This window comes from Panthera uncia (genome assembly GCF_023721935.1).
Source record: "Panthera uncia isolate 11264 chromosome A3 unlocalized genomic scaffold, Puncia_PCG_1.0 HiC_scaffold_11, whole genome shotgun sequence".
Lineage (NCBI taxonomy): Eukaryota > Metazoa > Chordata > Mammalia > Carnivora > Felidae > Panthera > Panthera uncia.
In genome coordinates, this window is record NW_026057578.1 from 24,446,325 (window position 1) to 24,472,536 (window position 26,212).

General features: G+C 42.7%; 1 protein-coding gene across 9 annotated transcripts in view; it reads right to left on the reverse strand.

Annotated features, from left to right (window-relative positions):
* RALY (RALY heterogeneous nuclear ribonucleoprotein) overlaps positions 1 to 26,212 on the reverse strand; it is an 87,742-nt gene that overhangs the window by 22,164 nt on the left and 39,366 nt on the right. Inside the window, exon 1 of one of the 9 annotated variants that reach the window (XM_049649962.1) lies at positions 23,746 to 23,864. The exons of the other annotated variants lie outside the window; for them this stretch is intronic. The gene's annotated coding sequence lies outside the window, so the exon portion shown is untranslated. Of the gene's footprint in view, positions 1 to 23,745; positions 23,865 to 26,212 lie in introns of those variants that run through there. 9 annotated transcript variants of the gene reach the window in all.

Consider the following 26,212-nt stretch of genomic DNA (forward strand, 5'->3'; position numbering starts at 1 on the left):
CTTTCAGCACAACCAAAAATAGAGTGGGTCATATGAGGTGGTGTAGAAATGAGTATAACCTGCTGCTGTGAGGAGGAGCCTGTCCTCAAGCAGGAGCCAAAGCCTGCATGTTTATTCCCACATTAAGAGGCCATGTAATCCGGTCAAGAGAGCAACTTCTCGGGGCGCCTGGGTGGCTCAGTCGATTGAGCATCCAACTTTGGCTCAGGTCATGATCTCAGTTTGTGAGTTCGAGCCCCACACTGGGCTCTGTGCTGACAGCTCAGAACCTGGAGCCTGCTTCAGATTCTGTCTCCGTCTCTCTTTCTCTGCCCCTCCCCTGCTCTCTCTCTCTCTCAAATATAAATAAACATTTAAAAGAAAAAATTAGGGGGGCGCCTGGGTGGCTCGGTCGGTTAAGCGTCCGACTTCGGCTCAGGTCATGATCTCACGGTCCGTGAGTTCGAGCCCCGCGTCGGGCTCTGTGTTGACAGCTCAGAGCCTGGAGCCTGTTTCAGATTCTGTGTCTCCCTCTCTTTCTGCCCCTCCCCTGTTCATGCTCTGTCTCTCTCTGTCTCAAAAATAAATAAACGTTAAAAAAAAAAAAAAATTTAAAAGAAAAAATTAGGGGCGCCTGGGTGGCTCAGTTGGTTGAGCATCTGACTTCAGCTCAGATCATGATCTCATGGTTCACGAGTCTGAGGTCCACGTCAGGCTCTGTGCTGACAGCTCAGAGCCTGGAGCCTGCTTTGGATTCTGTGTCTCCCTCTCTCTGCCCCTCCCCGATTCATGCTCGCTCTCTCTCTCTCAAAAATAAACATTAAAAAAATAAATTAAAATTTAAAAATAAAAAAAAAAAAGAGCAATTTCTGAAGCCAAAATGCCTTCACTCAGCCACTGCACTAGCTGTGTGACACGACCTTTGGGTAGTGTCTTAGGTTCTTTATGCTTCAGTTGGCTCACCTGTAAAATGGGGACAGCAATATCTGTGGGGCTGCTGGAGGATAAAATTTATGTGTTTACAACAGTATCTGGTACATTACAAAGTATGCAAATATTAGCTACTGCTGCCACTATTGTTACTATGGAACCTGTAAGAACTTTTCCTTGTAAGTATCAAAGGGAAGGTGGTGAATTCTGCTGTGATAATGTCACCCAGAATTGAACTGTGATGAAAGAAGGAATACTCCCAGAACTAAACTGCGATAAAGGAAGGAATACCATCACTGTGGATGCAACAGTCTCTTCAAGCATGTCACAAAATTCTAGTATTTGGAAATGTGTCTTGAACATACAAGGAATCAAGGAGTAGGCACTTAAGTGTTGAATGAATAAATAAGTACCTAGAGTAAAGCAGCTCCCCCCTTCCAAGAAAACACAACTGGAGAAGGGGGTCAGGAAGAGGTCCTTCCCTAAGTAAAAGTTACAAAAAGCCTCTTTGTACCTCAAAGACCCAGAAGGCAGGTCGGGCTCCTCTTCTGGGCAATAGGGCCCCAGGGGCCGATACCGCAAGAAACCTCTACTTGCTCACTGTTCTGTATCTCCAATATAACCTCCACATTCTATGGCTATTCTATACTGAATAAGGCTGCAGAAGGCTGTGCAATGTTAGTGCACGAGTCCCCATTTTCCAGACTATCTTAGAAGTAAGGGAGGGGCACCTGGGTGGCTCAGCTGGTTAAGCATCTGTCTTCAACTCAGGTCATGATCTCTCAGTTCAGGAGTTTGAGCCCCGCATGGGGCTCTCAGCTGTCAGCATGGAGCCTGCTTCAGATCCTCTGTCTCCCTCTCTCTCTCCCTTTCCCCCATTCACGTGCACTCTCTTTCTCCCTCTCAAAAATAAGCAAACATTTTTTTAAAAATATAAAAAAAGTAGAAGTAGGTGATTCTGAGGAAAACAGAAAGAGAGGCCTAACCCCTTCCAAGCAGGCCTTGCCCTCAAATAGCAATAGGGGATTGCTAACTTTGGATTTCTGTTTGTCTGTGGAGTCCTGGTCCTGAATCTCACCTCTACTAGCTGTGTGAACTTGGGAAGGCATTTCACTTCAGAGGTTCAAGGTTTCTCATCTGTAAAATGGGATAAAAATCCCTGTTCTGCCCACTGGCAATGCAAGCTGCTATGAAGGTCAAAGGAGATAACATATGGGAGTGTACTCTTTTACAGGAGATGTGCTTCATAAATATGGACAGGAATATTGCCTGGATGGACTTCTGTTGCAGATCTTCCTAGACAGAGATATCTGGGCAGGAAGCCAGTCAGCTGGAAGCAGGGGGTGGATGGTGCACAACTTGGCACTGCAGCCACGCACTGTGCCCCCTTCAGGTGTAAGGGCAGCTGATTAAAATCCTTTCATGTGCAATCAATATTTTGCTCATTACAACAATCCTTCTCCTTAAAAATACTGAATGCCACCCTCACAGTCCCTCAAAAGCTTGATCCTACAGACAGCATATGCATTGGCATATATATATTTTTCTAATTTCCCACATTCAGAAAAGGGAAAAAAGCTGACCTCTCTCCAAGGTGCTGATCTAAATGTATCTGAGGGCTTACTCTAAGCATGATCTCACAGTGCCATGTTTGCCCCAAAAGGGACCACTAAGAAGGATGTCAGTCAAAGTCACTCTGCTTTTGTCCCTCTGATAACAAATCAACTCCACAAACATTACTAAGCATCTACCTTGATTGAGAGAAAGCAACTGGGTCCCTGCCACCTCCTGTTTAAAAACCTTCCAGCGGCTTCCTACCACCAAGAATACAGTCCAACACCTTTAATGTGGCTTAGAAGCCGCTTCATGAGTTAAGGCTATCAAATCCACACACAAAGATACTCTAAGGGGTTATTAAGTCATACTCACTTTACAGGTGAATAAACTCCAGTTCAGACAGGCAAAGTCAGTTGCCCACGGTCACACAGTAAGCAACATGAACTGGGTTCTTCTAAAGGGCTGGGTATCAGACTCCAAAGTATAGACTGAAGTTTGAAACCAACTTTTATTGGACAAAGCTATATGAGACAGGTGTGGGGATAAGGCATCAAATGGCTCAGGCAAACCCTTCCTTTCAGGGAGCTGCTTAGACATTTGTCCCTTGTTGGAGGCTGCCAATCTGACCTCTTCCACCCTCCAGCTACAGCATCATTAATAAACTTGGCATAACGACCAAAATATTCATCTGCATGTAATATGGTACACATGTGCATACCAAAGCTCAAGAGGCACTGATGCCACAAGCATCAAATAAAAGCCAACTAATGAACCACAACAAGTTGGTGGAGGGGGGGAAGCCCCCAAGAAAACAAGCGTAACATACCCAATACCTAATGAACCTCTAGTCAATTCAACTGATCATGACAGAATCAACTTGATGGTCTTTTCCCCCCAGTCATCATCTTAGAAATAATTAACTAACCCTTTCTGGTCCCCTTTCCCATCAAAAACAAAACACTACACTAAACAAGTTTCTATAGTCCAATAATAGCTGGTATTTCCCCCAAAACTGTAACAGAGGTCTCAGCTGTGGGAGCAGGAGCATGTGCTGTGGAACAGACAGACCAGGATTTAAATCCAGGTTACTAGCCACATAACCTTGGACAAATCATCAACTCCCTGAACCAGTGTTCTCTACTGGCATATATACTCCCTCCACACTGAATCATCCATCCCCTCATTGACACAGTGAACCAAGGCCTGATTTGGCCTCCTAAAACTTTTAGAATGTAACCCTGTCTCTCTATTCTTACTATCACTTTTCAAATTCATCCTCCACACAGTTACTGGAATAATAACACCATATCACTCCTTTGCTTAAAACTGAAATTAAAGTTTTGCTTTACTATTTCAAAATTCTTAGCCAATATTTTGGGTATTTGTACTACTTAGTGTGTTTACTTTTTGAAATTACCATAAGAAATCACCTAAACTCCTACTCCTCTCTAGAATGGAACTACTGTCACCATTTTGGTATAGTTCCTTCCATTTTTTCCCTTTGCATTATATTTGGGTTACATAGTTAAATCATTCATCCAATTCTGTAACCTGATTTTTTCAATTAACATTGTAACATATATAATATATTTGTCCTTATTGTTGCATAATTTTCAATAAGCCCCATTTTTTGTGATTGTTTTAAATAACTCATAGTTTATTAACTCATAGTTTATTAACTATGAGTTTATTAACTCATAGTCACTCCCCTGAGTGACTTTATCATAGTTTATAATGGTTGTAGTCAAGTGATCATTTATGCTTTTCCCAATTTCTCATGACTATAAATAACATCTAAGGTAAAGTTTATTCTATATATTTGATTATTTCCTTAGGACAGATCCCCAGAAGTGAAATTACTATGTCAAAATGTATGATTTTTTAATGTCTCTTAAGATACACTAATTGCTTTCTAAAAATGTTGTACCTACCAATTTACTCTCCTATCACCAATGAATGTCACTTTCATGGCAATCTCACAAGTATCATGTATTATGATGGGGCGGGAGAATTAATTAGGAGAAAAAAGGCAAATCTTTTTTTTCATGTATACGTGAGATAATAGTGTCCTGTGTTTATTTGTTTTTCGGTCTACAGAGTTTTGAATGCCACAAAGAAGTTTTATAGGCTCCTAGGCAGAGGAATAATATGCTGAACATTTTATTTATCTACTCATTTAAAAATCATTTATTGGGGCACCTGGGTGGCTCAGTCGGTTAAGCATCCAACTTCAGCTCAGGTCACGATCTCACGGTCCGTGAGTTCGAGCCCCGCGTTGGGCTCTGGGCTGATGGCTCAGAGCCTGGAGCCTGCTTCCGATTCTGTGTCTCCCTCTCTCTCTGCCCCTCCCCCATTCATGCTCTGTCTCTCTCTGTCTCAAAAATAAATAAACATTTAAAAAAAAAAAAAAGAAAAACAAGAACTTATATTTCATCTTGATAAAGGCTATGACATGAAGAACTCAAAAGCATGTCACTTACCAAAAGGACAGGAAAGAAGAGAAAGGAGGAAATCAGAAAGTAGTCATCAAGAAGTCCTGATCTTGTCCAGAGGGATGAAAGGAAGTTAGCCCAAACACAAACAAGAGAGGGAGAACATTTCGGAAAGAGCATAAGCAAGGCTGTGGAAGCTAATTAGTAAGTGAGTGAGTGAGTGAGTGAGTAAATAAATAAATAAATAAATAATAAATAAATAAAGCTTCTATATTTAGGGAACAATAATATGTATTGTGATTTGTCTGGAGTACAAGGAAAGCAGGGGACCTGGCAGAGGCCAGATCAGAAACGGCCATGTGGGCAGCTGAAGAGCCTGACTTCATGGAAGCCATCACCCACTCCTAAGTCACAGGCAGGACAGTGCTCTGTAAGGAGGCAGTCCTAAGTCTCTATAGCTCTTGAGAGTCTGAACCCCACAAGTCAACCCCTGATCATCCCATCTGCGTGGACTCCTTTTTGTCTTATGTGTTAGTCTTTTCTCACCAAGCACCATAAAACTTTGGGGTATTTTTCACATCACCTAGCATATTATTAGGTACATGGCATGAATTCCAAAAGTGCTCGTGGAACCAATTAATTAGAGGTACCTCATGCAATAATACACACAACTCACAATGCCCTTGCTGCCCTGGCACAGCCCCTGCCAATCCCAGCAGATGCTCAGTCATTGCCTCTCTTGGCAGATGTCCTGCCTCAGAAAGCTACCTCCCCCTTCTTGCTCATTCTGACAAATAAAAAAAAATATGCTTGGGTACAAGAAGCTATAAAGTAAGTAATAACTAAGGAGCACATTGGGTGACCGGGGGGAAATCTGAGGGACATAAATCCTTCCCCATAGTACACTCCTCAAGCCAAGGACTCCCTCAGCTCTACTGGCAGTTTTGGAACACCACCACCACCCCCCTCATAAAAATAAAATGGGTTTTTCCAATTGAGCATGTTAAAAGTCTCCTTTAAGTAGCTGCTGACTTTCTTTATGGTATCACCTACTTTCTACATTAACAAAAGTGGCTTTAATTGATTACAAGGATATTAATAGGATGATTAATCAATTAATATAATAGTAAGTGATTCCTACCCTGCTGGTTGTGGTATGAGCCATGGGCAGTGGGATCTGATGTGCTGCCTAACATCCATCTGAGGAGACTGTATTAAAATAATCTGTTTCTGTGTCATCTCCTTTCCTACACTGACTTGTGAATTCCTGATGGCAGGGACCGCACTTTCAGCATCCCCTCTGCCTTTCAGGATAGGCCCTGGCCAAGAGTGGGAGCTCAGACGTACCTGCTGAACTGAACTCCACGTACCACTGCCCCTGCCACCTCCACCATCCATTCCTCTTAAAGAAGCAGGCTGTACAGATAACACAGCCAGAAGAGACTTGAGTGAGACGGAAAGGAGGCATCTTTGCAGGGGCCTAATCCACCCAACCTTTAGGGAAGTCTGTTTTATAATGTAATAAATGATTAGGATTTATTAATTGCTTATTATGTGATAGATGAGGTGCTAAGTATTTTCTCATTCTTACAAGTCTTTGAGGTAAGAATTGTATCAAGATCATGATAGCCCTTTCTGAGGCCCTTTTAGGAGAATGACTCTGGCATCAGACAGCCTGGGTTCAAATCCCAGCTCTGCCATATATCAGCTATATGATCCTGGGTAAATGACTTAACCTCTCTGGGAATTAGTTTTCTCATTTGTAAAATGGGAATAACATTGCAGTATCCTCCCCATTAGGCTGATGGGAGAATTCAATGAGATAATGTACCATCAAGTTAAGCATTCAGGAATTTTCTAAATGAAAAAACTATTAGTACTGGCCCCCCTGCTCAAAATACCACAATCTTATCATTGAGTAAGATTAAGAGAGAGTTTACTTCATCAGTAAAGCAGAACCAGAGTCTATTTGATTTGGTGATGGAGGCTAGGGCAAGAAGGAGTTCTCTTGAGCATACATCCACTGATGTGATGCCCCTGATGAAAACTCTTCAGAAAAGCCTCCTGTTTCTCATCCCCCAGGCAGATGCAGTCCCTCACTCCTCTGGAACCCAATATCCTCTATGGACCTCTGCTGCAGCAACATTTGCTGCACTTTTGTATTCATACACCTGTCTCTCTCCAGTTTACTCTGAACTCCTTGAAGGCAGAGACTCTTTATTAATCTTTGCAATCCCAGGCTCCCAGACTGCCCTGGCAATCAGTAGATGTTCAGTGAATTTCTGCTATGAACAGGTAGGTGAAAGAATCCTAGATGGGTGCTGCTTCAGTAAATGGTTACCCAGGATTCCTGACATGGCAACTCCTCAAAAGTAAACTGTACAGTCAGTGTTCATGAGATGAGCCCAAGTTCCTCACCCATCATTATGGCAAAAGAACAGGCAAGACAGTGATGGGAGAGAAAACAAAGGAGGGACAGAGCAACAAGCTGGGGACCACTGGTGTCTTTGTTCAGTAGACAAAGGGAGCAGAGGCTCAAAAGAGAGACTGAGGGGTGTCTGGCTGGCTCAGTCAGTACAGCATCCAACTGGGGTCAGTACAGCATCCAATCCTGGGGTCTTGAGTTCGAGCTCCATGTTGGGTATAGAAATTAATTTTTTTTTTTTTAAATAGAGAAAAAGGCTAAAACTACAGCCCAGAGACTGCTAAATCTGGACTTTCTGTGGGGAAAGATGTACGAGGTCCTTACCAAGCAAAGGCTAGAACTCTCCAGGCACCCTGATCTTCAAACTTCATTCCACTATGGACTGGCTCTGTAAACTTCGGTTATAGACCTCTATTACCTTAGTCAGAAAATAGAGGAACTGGATCAGCTCAGTGTTGCATGAACTCTTCGATGGATGACCAGTGTTCCTCAAGATGTTAATGAGAGTTCCTCACAAAAGGGGCTCCAAGGTCAAATACAAACAAGAAACTTGGCATATTCCATCTCCCCACAACACATCACTCCACCCAGAGTCACGTGCATACTATGGCTCTGAGAAGTCAGCAGGAAAGAAATGTGCTTCATATTACACAGTCTGACCTTTCCCAGTTTATTAACATCTCTTCTGAGGAAGACACACTAGCACACACCTCTGGAGTCCCTATCAGGTCTAGCCCACTGTGGTTTGTATCAGAAGTACTCAGCCGGGGGGCGCCTGGGTGGCTCAGTTGGTTGAGTGCCCGACTTCGGCTCAGGTCATGATCTCACAGTTTGTGGGTTCAAGCCCCGCATCAGGCTCTGTGCTGACCGCTTGCTCAGAACCTGGAGCCTACTTCAGATTCTGTCCCGCCTTCTCTCTCTGCCCCTCCCCTGCTCACGCTTTGTCTCACTGTTTCTCAAAAATAAATAAATGTTAAAAAAAAAAAAAAAAAGTTTTAAAAAAAGAAGTACTTAGCCAGAATACCCCAGCACCCTTGCTTCCCACTAATTCAGTTCTCTCAACCCAATGAGGCACTTAAACGATACTCTGGTTAACAGAAATTTATTACATGTAGCTCATTTTACTGTAATGAGAGTACTAATTTTCAAAGACTGAGAATACAAGAATTTAAAACACCTGAGATGGAAAACCTGCAGGTACTGAGCTTCTAATACTTGTTCTACACCATGTTGACATCTTTTTTATTCATTATGCCATTTAATCCTTAGACAACCGTGAGAAGTAAATATTATTATCCTCCTGTTACAGAGAAGGAAACTGAGGCTTGGAGGGGCTAGGTAACTTGCCTAGTTATGCAATCAGCAAATGGTGACCACCAGACTTCAAACCCAGGACTACCTGTCTCTCAGGTCGTGATTTTGTTTAGGGCTCTGCCACCATGACAATCAGATAGTCACTAACCTTCCCTGGTCTCAACTGTCAAGTGGGAATGGTAATCCTTGCACTGCTTCCCTCGCAGAGTTTCTCTAAGACTCAAAGGCAGTGATGTGCATGAAAGAGCTCTGTGATGTATAAAGATACGAATATGAGGGGCATCTGAAACATTGTGAATGAATGTTGATATTTTCTTCCATGATTTATAAGGTACCTGAGGTTATTACAGGCTTCCCATCATGCAAGTCAACTTCCTTATCCCAGTTACTTCCCACCCCAGAAAATCCTTAAAACTTTCTGGTTAAGATTTTGGATAAATAGGAAACATGTTAACTTCTCAGTATTGATTACTATTTAGTCTCTTTGTCAAAGTCACACTAAGCAGCCAATCTGCTTAAGGAGTTAGGAGTAAAAACAGCAGAGTGGGTGGTAGCCTGCTGGAGTCTATAACATTCAGATGTCAGAATGGCTGTGGGATGAGGCTTCTTAACTTCATTTTGGGATATCCCTGGGAAATAGGTCCAAAGGGTCTTTTGGGACAGCAGGACCTAGAAGCATCTGTATGAAATACATCCAGGAGACCAACAAGTACGTGTGTGTATGGAGGCCAGGTGACAGGAGATGGGAGCTTCACTTTGTTGGCCAGCTTCACTTTGTTCTGGGATGGAACAATACCTTGGCAGGGGCCTATATGCACAGGAACAGGAGTATATGTGTAGGGCTCTCAACTCATCCTCTGTCCCTGCCTGGGATCACACACACCCTCATGATCCACATTGCTATGGCCATCTGCTCCCTCCAGCTTCTGGCAGACTAAGGCCAAAAACAACAGCAAAGCATTCTTGAAACCAGGCCCTGGCTTGGGACAGAGAAGTAAATAACAAAAAGTCCCTGCTCTTAAGGAAAGTGCTGCACCAAGATGGCCTGAGCCTAACCAGAGACTCTCTTGTATAGCAAAGTCTCTGGCTCATGGGGTATATTCAAGAATTGTGTGAACTGAACAAATTCAAAGGAGCCTACATTCTATAATTTTAAGAGTACCTGTTTAGGGGCACCTGGTGGCTCAGTCGGTTAAGAGTCCAACTTCAGCTCAGGTCATGATTTTGCGGTTTGTGAGTTCCAGCCCCACATCAGGCTCTGTGCTGACAGCTCGGAGCCTGGAGCCTATTCAGATTCTGTGTCTCCCTCTCTCTCTGGCCCTTCCCCTCTCGAGGTCTGTCTCCCTCCCTCCTTCTCTCTCTCTCTCAAAAATAAATAAACATTAAAAAAAAAAATTTTTTTTTTAAAAGAGTACGTGTTTGGTGTCAGGAGCCCTGGATTCCAGTCCTTGGTCTGCATAAATAATTCAGTGAACTCTGGGAAAATTACTTAACTTCTATGAACCTCAGTTTACCCATCTGTACAGCAGGCTCTGTCTACCCCCATAAGGTGATATGTGTACCTAATTAGATAATGGTTGAGACAACACTCTGTACATGGCATGAGATGGAACGGCCGTAAGTGAAGGAACACTGGGACATACAGTCTTAAAAATTCAGAGCCCAGGGGCGCCTGTTGGCTCAATTGGTTAAGCGTCCAACTTCGGCTCAGGTCATGATCTTGGGGTCTGTGGGTTTGAGCCCCGCGTCAGGGTCTGTCAGCACAGACCCTGGAGCCTGCTTCAGATTTTGTGTCTCCCTCTCTTTCTGACCCTCCCCACCCCTCTCAAAAATAATGAACATAAAAAAAATTTGTTTTTTTTAAATTCAGAGCCCAATCTAGAAAAGACTGAAATAAGATCCCTTTCTTCCTCCCCAGCCAACTTAGATCTGCCTTTCTCACACTGGAGATGTTCTTTGTATTTCTAGTGATGGGAGAAGGAAATGGGCCACACAAGCAAGGGACAGAAAGGTTGTCATCTTTCTACTTTCAAAAGTCTGTTTGGATCCACTGTATTTATAACCCTAGCTTTTGTTAAACAAAAGCTGTGAAACCATGAACAAGGCTCAGTCTTTCTGTTTTAGTTTCCTCATCTGTAACTAGGGGGAAGTTTCCTAAGTGACAAGATTGTAACTAAGATTAATTAATGATGGAAAAATGTTTTGTAACCCACAAAACACCACATAAATACCAGTTATTACAAAGCTGTCTTCCCATCAGCTCATGAGCTAACATAGAACAGTACTTGTCACCACGTGACAGGTGAGATAATCAAAGCCCAGAGAAAATACTGACGGTAACATACAGCTCTACTGTGACTTCCTCCAGCAGAGGTAATTTTTCCTTTGCTCTATTATAGGAGTTGTTTATTAGTTTGTTTGCCTCATTAAACTGACGTATCTCTGAGGAAGGGGACTACATACATCTTATGCATTTTTGTACCTCCATGCCCAGCATGGCACACCTAAAGAAATGTTACCTGAATAACTAACATTGGTAGCAGAAACACACCTAGAACCCAGGACTAATCCCGGGTCTAGGATTCTTACCAAAGAGCAAGGGGCCTAAACCTCATAGATATGACAACTTCTCTCTTCCTCAATTCCCCAACTCAAGCAAGATTCAACTTCCCATTCCTGGAAAGTCTTTGGGCCTTTGTACGTGCTTGTCTGCCAAGTTTAAACACTGCTCATCTGCTTCTTTGCCTAGTTAATTCCTATTCACCCCTTAGATTTGGAGACTTTCTAATCTAATACTGGGTTAGGTGTCCCCTCTCCTCCCATGACTGTTCCCATGTCAAAAGTGTCAGCTCAAGGTTTAATGAATGAAATACTGGATCTAGAAATCCAAAAGTGATGCAGGAAAAAGGTTCCTGGCCTGGAAGTCAAGAGGCTTGGTGGACTCTAATTCTAGCTCCACGACTACAGTGCTTGGTGATCTTGGGCAAACCCTAGCCCTTCTCTGAATGACCCATAAATGAGCTACTGTCTGTTAATGATTTCAGAAGGTCCTTTTGGCACTAACAGTATACGAGTATTAGACTCGTGCTAAGTCCTAGAGGTGAGGAACTTCAGAAGCCAATTATGTGCTCCATAATATGGGAAGCTCAACATCCCTACTCCACAACCAGACTCTTCTGTCAGCAGCTCCCAACCCATTGGTTTACTTAATTCCTCCTGATGAATTCCTCCTGATTTATTCCTGCCAAGAATAAATCGTAGGTGAGCAGCAGAGCATTTTAATGAGTCCAGAGCCTAATGAATCCTTTCCTTCCTGTGTCAATTAGAATTTCAAAGCTAGGATCCCCACGGACCAATTTATTGGGAACAGAGAGAAGCCTTTTGCTCATCAACTGCTGCCTGAGCTACCTCCCTGGCCTTCTATGTCTGCTATGTAACAATCGTGCTTACTCAGATATACCAGCTGGAGCGAAAGACTAGCCTGAGAGGCTCCCACTTGCCCAACATTTCTGGGGCTGGAACTTGAGGAAAGAATGGAGGGATCCAGGGCATGTGGGGAGGAGAGTGTCAGAGAATCAGAGCAGACCTGACTTTAATACCACCTTCTAAAGATACTAGTCTTCACAGAGCTAATCACAACAGAGCAACTTGCCATTCACTCAACTAAGTATCAGGTATTGTGAGACACTTACTTACCTAAGGTATTCTGAATCCTCACAACAAATCCCAAAACACTGTTATCAACAACACTGTTTTACAGACAGGGAAGACAGGAGGTTCTGAGAGGTAAAGTAAGAATTAGACTAAAAAACACAATTAGTAACTGGTAGACAGTGGTCTGAACTCAATCTGTGTAACTACAGAGACTGGGCTCTTTGTATCAGACCACAGCAGCCCTCTCCAGGGGCTGACACAAGGTCAATGGCTGATGTCATGAATAGCAGAAATGGCCTATGGGCAGCCACAGCCATGTTGGGACACTTGCCACCAACACACTGTCTTTTGCCCTTGCACAAACAAGGGTCGCTATGCATTGCTGCTCCTCTCATTCAATAGAGTTGGCAATCCCCTCATCCTCAGAACACAATCCAAGCAGAGTCACCATCAACACTACCCCGAGGCTCCTACCCTAGATATGTTTTGATTTATTTGATTTGAGAGGAGTTGCCAATTCCTGATCTAGTGGCTCCCAGGCACCCAGTTCTCTGCCTCCCCATCCTTTCCTCTTCAAATCACACAGGGCCAGCCTGTTACGGCTGCTCAGTCATCAATGGAGGCACATTTCCCAAGGTGAGCAGGTAAGCATATCAGGTTTCCAAATTGTTAGGGGATGAAATTTTAGGGCTCTGGTGGGAAAAACATTTAAGAGTGAGGTCAAGAGTCTTGTCCAAGTTTACAAAGCTAGAAAATAGAAACCCTAGAACATAGGTATGCACCGAATCCTAACCTGACATCTATTTATATACAAAAAATAAATAGAAACAAACAAAAAAAAAAAGAATGTTTTGAAAATTTTTTAACTTTGAGAAAACTATAGATTCACATGCTGTAATTATTTTTTAAAAGCACTTAGCACAGTGCCTGGCACACAGAAAAACCCCTAAGTGTTAGCTTTAGATAAACAGGAAAAAGCTTTAGATAAACAGAGACTGGGTGGCAAAGGAAATCAAGTTCTGCCACTAATTAGATAGGTGGCCTTGGGCAAATCACTTGTCCTCTCTGGATTTCTAATATCAGGGGGTTGAAACAAAAGGATGTCCAAGAACCTCTCTAGCTTTGACCTTCCAGGAATCACTGTATTATCAGATCATGAGTGCAAAAGTGGGTCTGGGAAATGCTAATGCTGTGATAAAGAAAAGTAGCCAGAAATGAAATACTACAATGGTGTGACAGGAGCCCAGGGAACAGGAAGAGGGAAAGAGCTGAGTGAGGGAGAGGAGAAGGAAGGGATTAAATGAGATTCAAATTAATCTTGGATCAAAGCCAAAAGACAGCAGGGAGGCAAAGGAAGGGAAGCTGAACCAGGATGATACCAATCCTGGCCTTGCTGCTAACTTGCTGTATGGCCCTGGCTCTTTATTGGTCAGCCTCATTTTCTCACTGGCCAATTGGACCTCAGGGCCCTGTATGTTCTGGCCCTCACCAACCTCATCTCCTGCTTTCTGCCCCCTCAGGCTGCTGCTCCAGCCACACCGTCTGCCTTCTGGTTTTTCTACAAACGTGTTCCTGCCTTGGGGACTTTTCACTTGCTCTTCTATCAGCTGAAAATGTTAGAAAGGGCTTAACCCTTCACTCCTGCTTATCTTTCTTCATATACAAAATGAAAGAATAACTAATGATTTACTCATTTTCTGTCTCCCCCACTACAAGTTTCATGAAGGTAGTCTGTTTTGTTCACTACCATATCACAGTTCCAAGAGTATCATCAGGCATTTGCTGAATACATGACTGGATGGATGGATGGATGGTCGGACAGATGGACAGACCGACTGACCGACCACTGGTCCTGAGAAGTCCACTCTAATTCTAGCATGCTATGATTAACTTACGGACTTGTGGAAATGGAGAACATCTCAGAGGTTCAAGCTCAAGTAAGCTTAGGTCTAACCTGTCCTCTTGGCTCCATTTTTTAACATTCACTTTGCTTCAGTGGCTCTTCACAAATTATTTCCAAATGTAACATATACACCGTAACACATAGCTACACACACACACACACACACACACGCACACACGCACAAATAGATAAATACATATCACTTAATTCAAAGATGGTAAATTACATGCTATATAAGAAACACAATACTCACATAGAATTTCCTTAGCCTAGAATATTATACCTTACCCAGTTTAGCCCCAACTTACTGTTAACTTTAACCCTAACCACACTCCATTCCTGAAATCCTATACTCTGGTTACACTGGACTATTTACCCTTCTCTGAGACATACGCCTAAATTCTGTGTCTTTATCCTCACTGGTCTCATCACTTGGAAGCTGCAGACTCCCCTTCACAATTACCAAATACTTCTTTCACAAATGTCAAATATCTATCTCATCTTTGAAGTCCAACTCAAATACCATCTTCGTGAACCTTCCCTTCATCTCTCAGGCAGTTAGTATCCCCTTCTCCTCCATGTTCCCAAAGCACTGCACAGTAAGATCTCCACAACTATATGCTTCCATTATAGTGATCATCACTGTAGTCTACTTACTTTACCTGCCTGTCCTCTTAAATCAACTATGGGCTCCAAAGGCCTTGACCATGCATTTGCCTTCTCCATATCCCTAAGGACCTATATCCCTATGCCTGCCACAAATGTTTATCAAATTGAGTGTTAGTGTGGTTCCAAAACTAAGAACATTTCCTAACCTTCTCTCATAGACTCAATCAGGTAGTTCTTCCCTTCTACTGTCCAAAAGTTGGTTTCTCTAATATTTCTACCTGCTAGTATGAACTCCTTTGGAACAAAGAGCCTGAGGAACAGGGAGATGGAGAAGAGGCTAGAAAGAAAGGAAAGAAATAGTCTTTGCAGAGCCTTGAATGTCATCCTAAGGAGACTGGACTTATTCTACTAGACGTTTTATGAGCAGGAAGTAGTAAATAAGGAATGTGTTTTAAAACCTATTGCAAGAGAAAGGAGGTTATACTTCAGGGACAAAGACTGGAGGTAGGGAGAGGGGTTGATTGACAATGAAAATAGTCCCAGTGAGAGAGGATTAAGATCTGGCCTTGGGTGGTAGCAATGAGGATGAGAAGATGGGTAAAACATGTTCAGAGACAAAACCACATAATGAAAGCAGTTACTTACTTCACCCAAATAGAACTCTGTGCTCAAAACCAACTTCCTCCATATGGAAGTATATAAGCTCTTGGCATCCAAGATGGCCCTGAGGGAAACCAGGAGCAAGGAGAAAGCTTCCTTGACACGGGGGTGGGGGAGCAAATCTAGGATCAGTAAAGGCCAAGCTCCACACCAGTGGGTAGGGCTGTAGGAGAGAGTTCAAGATTTTGCTGATGGCTGCTATCAGCAGAAGCTTCAGCAAAGAAGTAAGGTCTGTGCCCTGAACAGAAAGGTGCCCTCCTGGGTTGGAACAGCTCTAGCTAGCTTTAATACAAGAGGTTCTAATCATTTTCAGTGATGATACTGAAATGATAATTCCAAATTATCCAAAATTTGGAAATAAGGCATAGAAACAGTTGTGTGACCTTTTAAAGTCAGATTAGAACATTTTTTAATATGCATGTGAGAGTCATCTGATGCTCCTCTGATACTTTTGGAGAATGGAATTTTGTTTGACTTACTGTTCACAAATGGTTAGAACCCAAATGTTTCAAAACTGCAAAGTTAGAGGTTAATGTGTAGAAAACAGAGAAGGCTCAATTCTAAGCAGAGAGGATAATGCCAAAGTTTACATTTTCATTAGGAGATTAATCAATTTTGAAATCTAAGCAATCTAATTTCAGCAATCCTTTTTTCTACTAACAACATGAAATCCAGTTTCTCAGCTGTTCTCTTTCTTTTGGTTTCCACACTAATGAGTTAAACAAAACTTGACACATGCTCACCATATGCAGGAGAATTATGCCCTGACAAAGTACAAACACCCATAGGCCTATCTCACAGGAAACAGACCCAAGGAGACACAAAAAAGCCTCACATCCAGGCACAGGTAAGTTAGTGAAGTTGACCAGGTGGTCATTTAGGAACTGACATAAAGCTCAGTGTAGTGGAAAGGGCACCAGGCTGAGAGTCAGAAGACTTGCCACTAATTCACTGCACAACCTTGGGCATATAACTTATTGGCCCTTGCTGGGCCCCAATTTCATAATTAAAAGGGTTCCTTTGTAAACCTGATGACAGTTAGTTAAGGTATCTTTCCACTCTGACATCCTAAAATTCCATCATTTTAGAAAATGATCATGGGGAAAATGCAGAGCCAAAAATATTGTTTACCCTATTCCTAAAAATGTAGCACTATAAGGGTGTCTCATTAAGAAGCCCTAGTATGGGGCGCCTGGGCGGCTCAGTCGGTTAAGCGTCCGACTTCAGCTCAGGTCACGATCTCGCGGTCCGTGAGTTCGAGCCCCACATCGGGCTCTGGGCTGATGGCTCAGAGCCTGGAGCCTGCTTCTGATTCTGTGTCTCCCTCTCTCTCTGCCCCTCCCCCGTTCATGCTCTGTCTCTGTCTCAAAAATAAATAAATGTTAAAAAAAAAAAAAAAAAAAAAAAGAAGAAGCCCTAGTAACTGAGTAAAAATGGGTGAGGAAGGGGACAAATAGAGAAGGACTCAGAAAAGGGCAGGAACTAAGTCTGCCCATTTTGCAGCTGAAGACTGGGTGGTGCCCAAGGCCAGGGACAGAACCCTTTCAGGAAGGGCTTAGATTCACTGTTGTCACCAAGACTAGCTACTGAAGGCAAAGGCCTTCAGTTTCCTCACAGTAAGATCTCTTCAAGTAAAGTGCTTTGTAACTGAAAACCGAGTACAGATTTGAGGACCTATTAGAACAATCTTATTCCTAATCTCTTAAATGTAGGTCTCTTCTCCTGCCAGGTCCCCGAAGGAAGCTTATCAAACTTCAGATATATAGACCCTCTTTCTTCTTTCCCTGCATTTCAGAGCTGCTGTCGTAAGTAGGGGTTTACTGCTTGAAATAGTTCCCTCATTCAACTCTGAAAATGACAAGCACACTCTTTACAAGGGATTCAGTGTTGCATGTTGAAGATGGAAACCCGGCCTCCTGCTTGGATCTTTGGGCCACACACCTGGGTCCTAAAGAAGTTGGTTTGAGGCAGGCAGAGAAAAAAACTCATGGGAAAATGGCACTGAAGGCATGGAGAATATTCCCATTATACTAAAGCCACTAAATGTCCCTTCCTGGGCACTTCTGAATACTCTACCTGCCGGGAGGCCAGAGAGGCAGTATGGTACTCAAGGAAGAGCTTGCTATGGGATCTGTGAGGTTAGGAGGACCAGAGTTCAAACCCCAGCTCTTTCACAGACTAGATATATATGACCTCAAGCAAATTCATTTACTTCCCTGAGCCTCAGCTTTTCCCTATAGAACTATTAATAACTTGATGAATTGCAAAGACTAAAGGAAATAATCAATTTAAAGTACCTATCACAATATCTGGCACATAGTAGACACCTCAATAAGTGTTACTTCCATCAAGAAGGAAAGGGCAAATAGCAAAAAACAACTGAATGTGATTCACATGCCAGGTAGGGAGGACTTGGGGACAAACACCCCAGCCAGCAGCAGATCAGAGCTGCTGATCAAAGTTGCTCAGAATGGGAATGGGCTGATTTGGAGAGTCTGATGTGCTATTCTAAGAGCATCTGGCTCCTGTACCAGCCAAAGCAAATCAAAGAGAAGTGCTTATAGAGCGCTTGTTTCTAAAACAAGTGCGGGCTGTTATTGACACATGCCACAGGGGAATTGAGAAGGCTGTTGGCGAATATGTTAAGAAAGCTGACATGCTTTCATTTCTAATCTCTGCTACTACACGCACATCTCATCTCTGCTACTACAACTGACCTTGGCTCCAGAGAGGAGAAAACTAGATGGAGACACAAGAGACCTAGGTTCTGGTCTGAGTTCAACCCTGAGCAGGTGACTTAATCTCTCTCTCCTCAATTTTTTCTTTCCTCCTCCAAATAATGGTAATTCTCTATGTGCCTCCTACTCTATTATCACTCTATCTCATCATTTTCAGATGATGACACTATAGCTCCAAAAGATCAAGCAAGTACTGGAAGGAATTTGAATTCAAAGTCTGCTGTCAAAGCCTATAGTCTTCTACTCTGCTGCATTATCTCCCAATGTTAAATGAGGGGTTGGACCAGGTGGACCAAAGCATTCCTCAGCTTGAAAATTTATGATTCTTAGTGGCCTGAAATTGTGGTTTCAAAAGCATTCTAAATACTCTAGGGCTAGACAAAGCGTGACTTGTTAAGCCTTTGCATATAAATGAAATCCTCAACACCAAGGAGAGCCAAAAGAAAGTGAACAGTGAAATTTTAGAAAGCCCTAAAGAGGCACTTTGAGAATACATCACCTAACTCATTTTAAAGATAGGGGTATGAAGACTGCAGAAAGAGAAATCACTTGACTGGGAACACCCAGAAAGAGGTAATGGAGCACAAATTGGGGTCCTATGTCTCATGGTCTCTCTCATACTTGGCATCTACTGTCTCCAACCTTCTGGGCCATTCTGATTCACTCTTTGATATTTCTTTTCCAAATGCTGGGTGACCTGCAGGTCCCTGCCCCTGCAGCAGACTCCCAGACACTTCCAACATCTGCTCATTGTAGATAATGGCTTTCATTGTAACTGTCCTTGCTGCAGCCTCGAGCAGGACTGAAGGCTTCTTTGACCCCCTCTTGACTTTTTGTTTTCTCTTGACTCTTTGATGCCTTTGAACCACAGATCAATGTGCCTTTAGAGGCACAGAACTAGAAGGGACATCAGCAATTATAGGTCAACTTTCTATCTCATTCCTTCTTTTCAGAGCAGAAGAAACTGAGGCTGAGACATACTAAATGCTTTTCCAAGGCTGAGTTAGTAAAACAGAGTTAAGAGCCTGGGTCGCAATATTCACCTTCTATTATAATCTGACACTGAACACATGGTATCAGAATTTATTTCTATCACTAGTGACTGAACACCAATCCAGGCCAGGCACTTTTTTTTTTTCTTCATAATCTCCTATTAGCATCCCAATAACCATCCCAATTTTTGTTCCCATTTTGCAGATGAGGAAACTACAGCTCAGAGGTACACAGGAAGGGTGTAATTAAACTTCCAAAGACCAGGGGCGCCCGGGTGGCTCAGTCGGTTGAGCGTCCGACTTCGGCTCAGGTCATGATCTCGCGGCCCGTGGGTTCGAGCCCCGCGTCAGGCTCTGTGCTGATGGCTCAGAGCCTGGAGCCTGTTTCAGATTCTGTGTCTCCCTCTTTCTCTGACCCTCCCCTGTTCATGCTCTCTCTCTCTCTCTCTGTCTCAAAAATAAATAAATGTTATTTTAAAAAAATAATAATAAACTTCCAAAGACCAGTTATACTGCAGGTAACTTTTGTCTCTTGCCCTATGCACTTAGTGCAATAACTCTTGACAGATTATCCTAATAGGGCAGGGGGAGGCAAAGAGGGTGGGAAAAGAGTGGAAATTCAGACAATACAAAATGACAGATAATTCAAAATAAGCAATTTAAGCTTTTGTAGCATAGTTTCATTATTTTTCTGTATCTGTCTCATTAAATCCTAAGTCACCTCAACTTATGTCCTACTCATCTTAGGGGTCTAGCACCACAGCTCCTGATAGACCTCGGTTTCCTCATCTACTGTTTCCCAGTTTCACATCTTGGATTTTTGATCTCTTGGCCTTATGCTTAGGCTCAGGACCCTGCCTCTCTGCCACAGCCAACATCCTTAGAACTGCCCTCTAGCTGATCTGACCTAAAGGACCTATCAGTCCCTCTTCTGTCTGGCCTGCTGCTCCAGTGGGACAGAAAGACCCTCGTTGGTTTTAATGAAAACTGGGAAAGGAAGGAGGGAGGCACAGGGCCCAATACAGCCCAGAGCCCTTTACATACTATTCCTTCCCCTTAAGTGAGCTGGACCTTATTGCTTTCCTGTGACAGCAACCCTTGAGAAAGCCAGCTGTTTCTAGAACCAAAGTAATAAAATGTGGGCAAAATTCCTGGGTGGGGAAAAAAAACAGGGACAGCTGCTTCTTATATGAGCTGCCCTGGTAGCCTCCCTCAGATGTTCTCCACAGAATTCTCTAGGAGCCATGTGATGATTACCCTGGCAGATAAGAAACCTCCTGCCTTACTAAGCCAAAAGCCCACTTAGGTCAGACATTCATCCCACACCTTGAAGGATAAGAATGCACTGCTACCGCCCCTGGACCTTCTCAGACTCTGTCCCTGGTCCCTATCACCATAATTACTAACATTAATAGTCCCTTACATTTTGTACAGTATTTAACAGTTTTATACAGCACTTACTTGAAATGTGCCTTACACAGTTGGATAGGTAGAAGCTGTTATTCCTTGTTCACAGATGTGGGAACTAGAGGCCACAAATAAGTAACCAACAAGCCCAGGTTATTCCTCAGAGCTCTTACACCTCAATGTTACCTAAGAGATTTACATTTAAGCCATATTTCTTTAATAGAATTAAATTTCTGCTTAGAATCTCATTATCAGGCAACAGAGGTATTCTGCAAGGTCTCAAAAGCCATCTTGAAGCCTCTAAAATCTGTGAAGTGGGCAGTTATCTCCTCCAGCTCTTGGCTCAGCTCTGTATCAGGCAAAATCTCCTCAGAAGCCTGGGGAGCTCTGGCTTTCCATGTATCACCTGACTTCCTGTTGCATCACCCCAATATTCTACATGAGGCTCAGGCCTCACCCAAATCCTGACTTGAGATAGGCAGGATCAAGGCTGCCCAGCATTATGGGTCTAGCCCTGCCCCCTCCCAGTTGATAACACATACAATGTGAACAATTTGCCTACTCCAATGTTTCTGAGTTAGGCCCTCTGTGAAGCTCCAGATACTTCTGAAGAGACTACATCGGAAGCACACTGACAGCCCACACATCAGTCAAGTCTGAAGATGACTCTTAGGAACTGCAAAGTGCCTTTAAAAGATAACCTAAGTCAGGGGTGCCTGGGTGGCTCAGTTGGTTGAGCATCTGATTCTTTCAGCTCTGGTCATGATCTCACAATTCCTGGGTTTGAGCCCTGCATCAGGCTCCATACTGACAGTGCAAAGTCTGCTTGCGACTCTCTCTCTTCTCTCTCTGCTCCTCCTCCACTTGCATGTGCTCGCTAGCATGCTCTCTCAAAATAAATAAACTTAAAAATTTTTTTATTTTAAATAACTTAGGTCTTAAGAAACTAGAAAAAGAAGAGCAAACTACCCCTAAGAAAGCTAGTCAGGAAGTAATAAAGATTATAGGAAGAAATCAATGGAATAGAAAAACAATGCAACCAAAGTTGCTTCTTTGAAAAGATTAACAAAATTGGTAAACCTTTAACAAGACTGACCAAGAAAAGAGAAGATATAAATTGCCAAAACCAGGAATTTAAAAAGGGTTATCATGACTGATCTTACAGAAGTTAAAAGAATTATAAAGGAATCCTATGAACAACTTTAAACCAAGAAATTAGTCAATTTAGATGAAATGAAAACATTCCAAGAAAGGCACAAATTATCAAAAGTGACTCAAACAGAAACAGAAAATCTGAGTCGGCCAACAACAACAACAACAACAACAACACACACACACATTAAATCAGTAATTAAAAATCTTCCAACAGAGAAAAGCCCAGGCCCACATTGGCCTCCCTGGCAAATTCTGTAACACATTCAAAAAGTAAATAATCCTTATGAATACAGACACAAAAATCTTCAACAAAATAGCAATGTAAAGGGCACCTGGGTGGCTCAGTCAGTTAAGCGTCCAATCTCGGCTCAGATCATGATCTCATAGTTCATTAGTTCCAGCCCCCCATGAGGCTCTATGCTGAGAGCGTGAAGCCTGCTTGGTAGTCCCGTTCTCCCTCCCTCTCTCTCTCTCTCTCCCTATCCCTCCCCCACTTGCTCTCTCTCAAAATAAATAAACTTTAAAAAAAAAAAAAACACTGCACTCCAAATCCAACACCATCTAAATAGGATCATACACTCTGAGGATGGGGGGAAATAAATAAATAAATAAGGATCATATACTCTGACCAAGTGGGATTTACTCTGGAATACAAGGTTAGTTTGATAGCCAAAAATCAATTGATGTAGTGTGCCATGTTAGTAGAATAAAGAACAAAAAACACACAATCTATAAAATCCAACATCCATCCATGGTAAAAAACCTCTCAGTAAATTAGTAATGGAAGGAAGCTCACTTGGCCTGATAAAATTCATCTATAGCTAACATATAGTATCAACAAAAAACTTTATAGCTAATACCACACTTAACAGTGAAAGACTAAATAATTTCTCCCCTAAAATTGGGAACAAGGTAAGAGTGTCTGCTCTCACCAATTCTATTCAACATTGTGCTGGAGGTCTCAACTGGTGCAATCAGGTTTTTAATGAATGTCAGACTATATCTTTCCCCTACTCAAAACACTCCAATGGCTTCCTATTTCACTCAGAATAAAGCCCTATATGATCTGGGTCCCTGTCTACCCTTATGACTTCTCCATACTCCACTCTCCCTCTTGGTCACTTCACCTCTAGCCACTTGGCTCCCTTTTGCTCCTCAAACACAGTAAGCATGCTCCCTGTTTTAGGGTCTCTGAACTTGCTGTACTCTATGCCTGGAATGTTATTCCCCAAGATATTAAGCATAGCTCACTACTACAGTTCCTGTATATTTCTGCAGAGATTTTATTTTCTCAAGAGGCCTTTTTCTCAAGAGAGGCCTTTTTTTCATCATGAAGTCCCACTCCATTCCCTTACCCTGCTTTGTCTTCATACATATTCATTTGTTTATTTTCCTCCACTAGAATGTAAACTATAAGAGAGAAAACTATTTTCTTCACTGCTATATTTTAAAACTGTGCCTGCCACATGGTTGACACTCAATACTCACTGGATGAATGAATATCTTTAAAAATAAAGTTTTATATAGGAGAGTGAATAAAAGGGGAGCAGGAAGAAATCACTGGCTCAAGAGGCTGAGAAAGACCAGGGTTTTAGGTCACAGGGAAGAGCCAATATAGGATAATAGAAAAAAATTTGGTTGTCTGGAGCTGGGTTCTTCTGGGTTCTAAGCTTAGCTCTTCCAATCACTGTCTGTCTCTAGGCCTCAGTAATTTCTAAAATGAGAATATCACCACCTACCTCCCAAGCTGCTATGAAAATGAAATCAACTTATGTAGAGGATTCAGTACAGCATCTGATAATATAGTAGACATTATAATTTAACATTTTCTGATACCCCTGGCCTTTAAGAGGACCTAGAACTACCTTAAAAATTACCTAGCTCCACTTCACTGAAGTACATAGATGTCTGTAGGACTGCTGCCCCTAAACTAAATGGCCTCCATACTCATTTTAACTTCTCTTTCTGATCATTCTTCTTTTATCCTTACCTTTCAGCTCTCTCCTTTAGCTGTTAATATAGCAGCTCTTCCCCCTTTTTTGATATGCTGCTTTGATTCTTATGGGAGTTTAGAAACCAGATTACTAAGCCTGTTACAACACATAAAAATAGGAGTAAATTAGTGCTGTATAAGGGCTTAAAGGGCGCCTGGGTGGCGCAGTCGGTTAAGCGTCCGACTTCAGCCAGGTCACGATCTCGCGGTCCGTGAGTTCGAGCCCCGCGTCAGGCTCTGGGCTGATGGCTCGGAGCCTGGAGCCTGTTTCCGATTCTGTGTCTCCCTCTCTCTCTGCCCCTCCCCAGTTCATGCTCTGTCTCTCTCTGTCCCAAAAATAAATAAAAAACGTTGAAAAAAAAAAAATTTAAGGGCTTAAGGATGACAATGCTTTGCTTCCTTGTTTTTTTTTAGTTGAAACTTGTTTTTAGTAGAAACTTGAGTACATTAGATAAATAAGCTAGACACTTTATCACGTGGAATCATTCATAGTTTGAAACAATCAATAAAGGAATTCTTCACAAGGCACGTGGTGTAACAGTAAGGTCCAAGCTTAGCACCAGGCCATGGGAAAGCAAGAAGCTACAGAACTTAGGTTAACCAGACAAAAAGAGGTGCCATCAAGAGCCTGAAGATTCAGAATAGGACAGAAGATTGGCTAATATGGATTCCAAGAGCACCAGGTTGGGGACAGACCTCTCTGTGCACCCTCCAGCAAACAGAACAGAGAACAAAATGTCCATTGTTACAGAATGTGAAGAGAGTGGCCTATATCACTGACCACAGGCATGAGAGAGATGGTGGGGAAAACTGGATGAGCATAGCCTCTGATAAGATTATGAGGCTCTAGCATAAGTTCATTTTTCACTAGTTGGAGGGTGAGAGGTGGGGATGGACAAAGATCTTAGGGCCAAAATAGGAATAGCCTTCCTCTTCTGACAGGACAGTAGGAAACAAGGCAACATCTAAGTGGAATTAGTCAGTGAGGGCAGACACATGCTGGGGATTGGCTCTTGAAAAGTGCTTTAATATCAGAGCCCGTATGTGTGAGCGCATTTAAACCTGCATTCTGTAGCCCCCATGCTGCAAATCATGCTGCCGATGCTGCCTGGCTTTGTCTGTGTGCCTTGGAATCCCTTCCTTTGTGGAAAGATTGAGTTTCAGGCAGAACCTGTACAAGGAGAGGAAGAGAAGAGTATGGGAGAAGATTTACAGCACAAATCTCCAAAGGAAAACCTTCCCTTTTTCCTTTGGGGAGTGGGGTGGCAAACAGGTCAAGGACTGAGGTGCCAGAGATACTTATAGTGCTTTATTCTCACTTTCTCTCATTTCGGTCATGCTGCTTTACAATTTACAAAGCTTTCCAACTTGCATTTCTCATTTGATTCTGTACGACATCCTGCAGGGTTGGTGTACACACAAGAGACATGTGGGGGTGCAGGGAAGCAGTCCAATTTTACAAATACAGAAGCAGAGATTGTCCAAGGGCAGATGTTGAGAGAGAAGAGGAAAAAACCAGGTTTCCCAACTCCAACCCAGCTCTCCAGGTCCCTATCTGTGCTTATCCCCGTGTTTACGATTATGTGTTATAGGTATTTTCTCCCCCTTATAATCATATGGCTGGCGCTGGGCCTTAACTGCATGAAGATTCTTTCCAACTTTTAGTCTCCTGGCCCCCTCACTAGAAATGCCATTGCCTCAGAAGGAACCCCGAACTCCTGCCTTCCCTGCTGGGCCCCTCAAATAACTGGATCTCCTTCCTGAATCCCTAAGGAGGTCTGTCTTTTTTTTAACTTTATAAGAAAAATCAGGATTCCAGGGAGATTAACAGCCCAAGGAAAGTCTGCCAAGTCAAGGAGAACAATGGTGTTTACACTGACCAGGTTCTAACATCAGCTTTATGGATTCCCAAATGTGAACTCCAGGCAACTTATTTCAGCTATCAGAGCCTCAATTCCCTCATCCATAAATTTTGTCTAGATTAAATGAGACCCATAACACAACTGGTTCTTAATGTGTTGATTTCCCTTCCTGTCTCAGCATCTTCGGTTTTTCCTTTAAGTTTCCCCTGATTTCCCCTTCACACAGCCCCAACTCTTTCGCTCCATCCTCACCACTTATAATCACATTTTCCAGGACTGATAAAACTAGTTTCTGAAGCTGACCTATGGGCTTGGTAGGCCAGTCAAGACTGAAATCAGGAAAGTTTCTAAGGGCTACAAGGTCATGTTAAGAGAGCTTATAGGAGAATGAGTTTAGCTGCCAGGTTCAGGATAACCCCCAACACAAAGCTGGCAGAAGCCAAAAAGAATTGAGCCTGCTTTGCCTTATTCATGGTAAATGATCCCAAACCATCTCATGGCAATTCCAAGAGAGCCAAGTTCAATTCTCCTCCCAGCACAGGAAGCTGCCTATGCCAATATCTCAAACATGGAGTAGGAGAATAATCAATTGCCTATAAGTT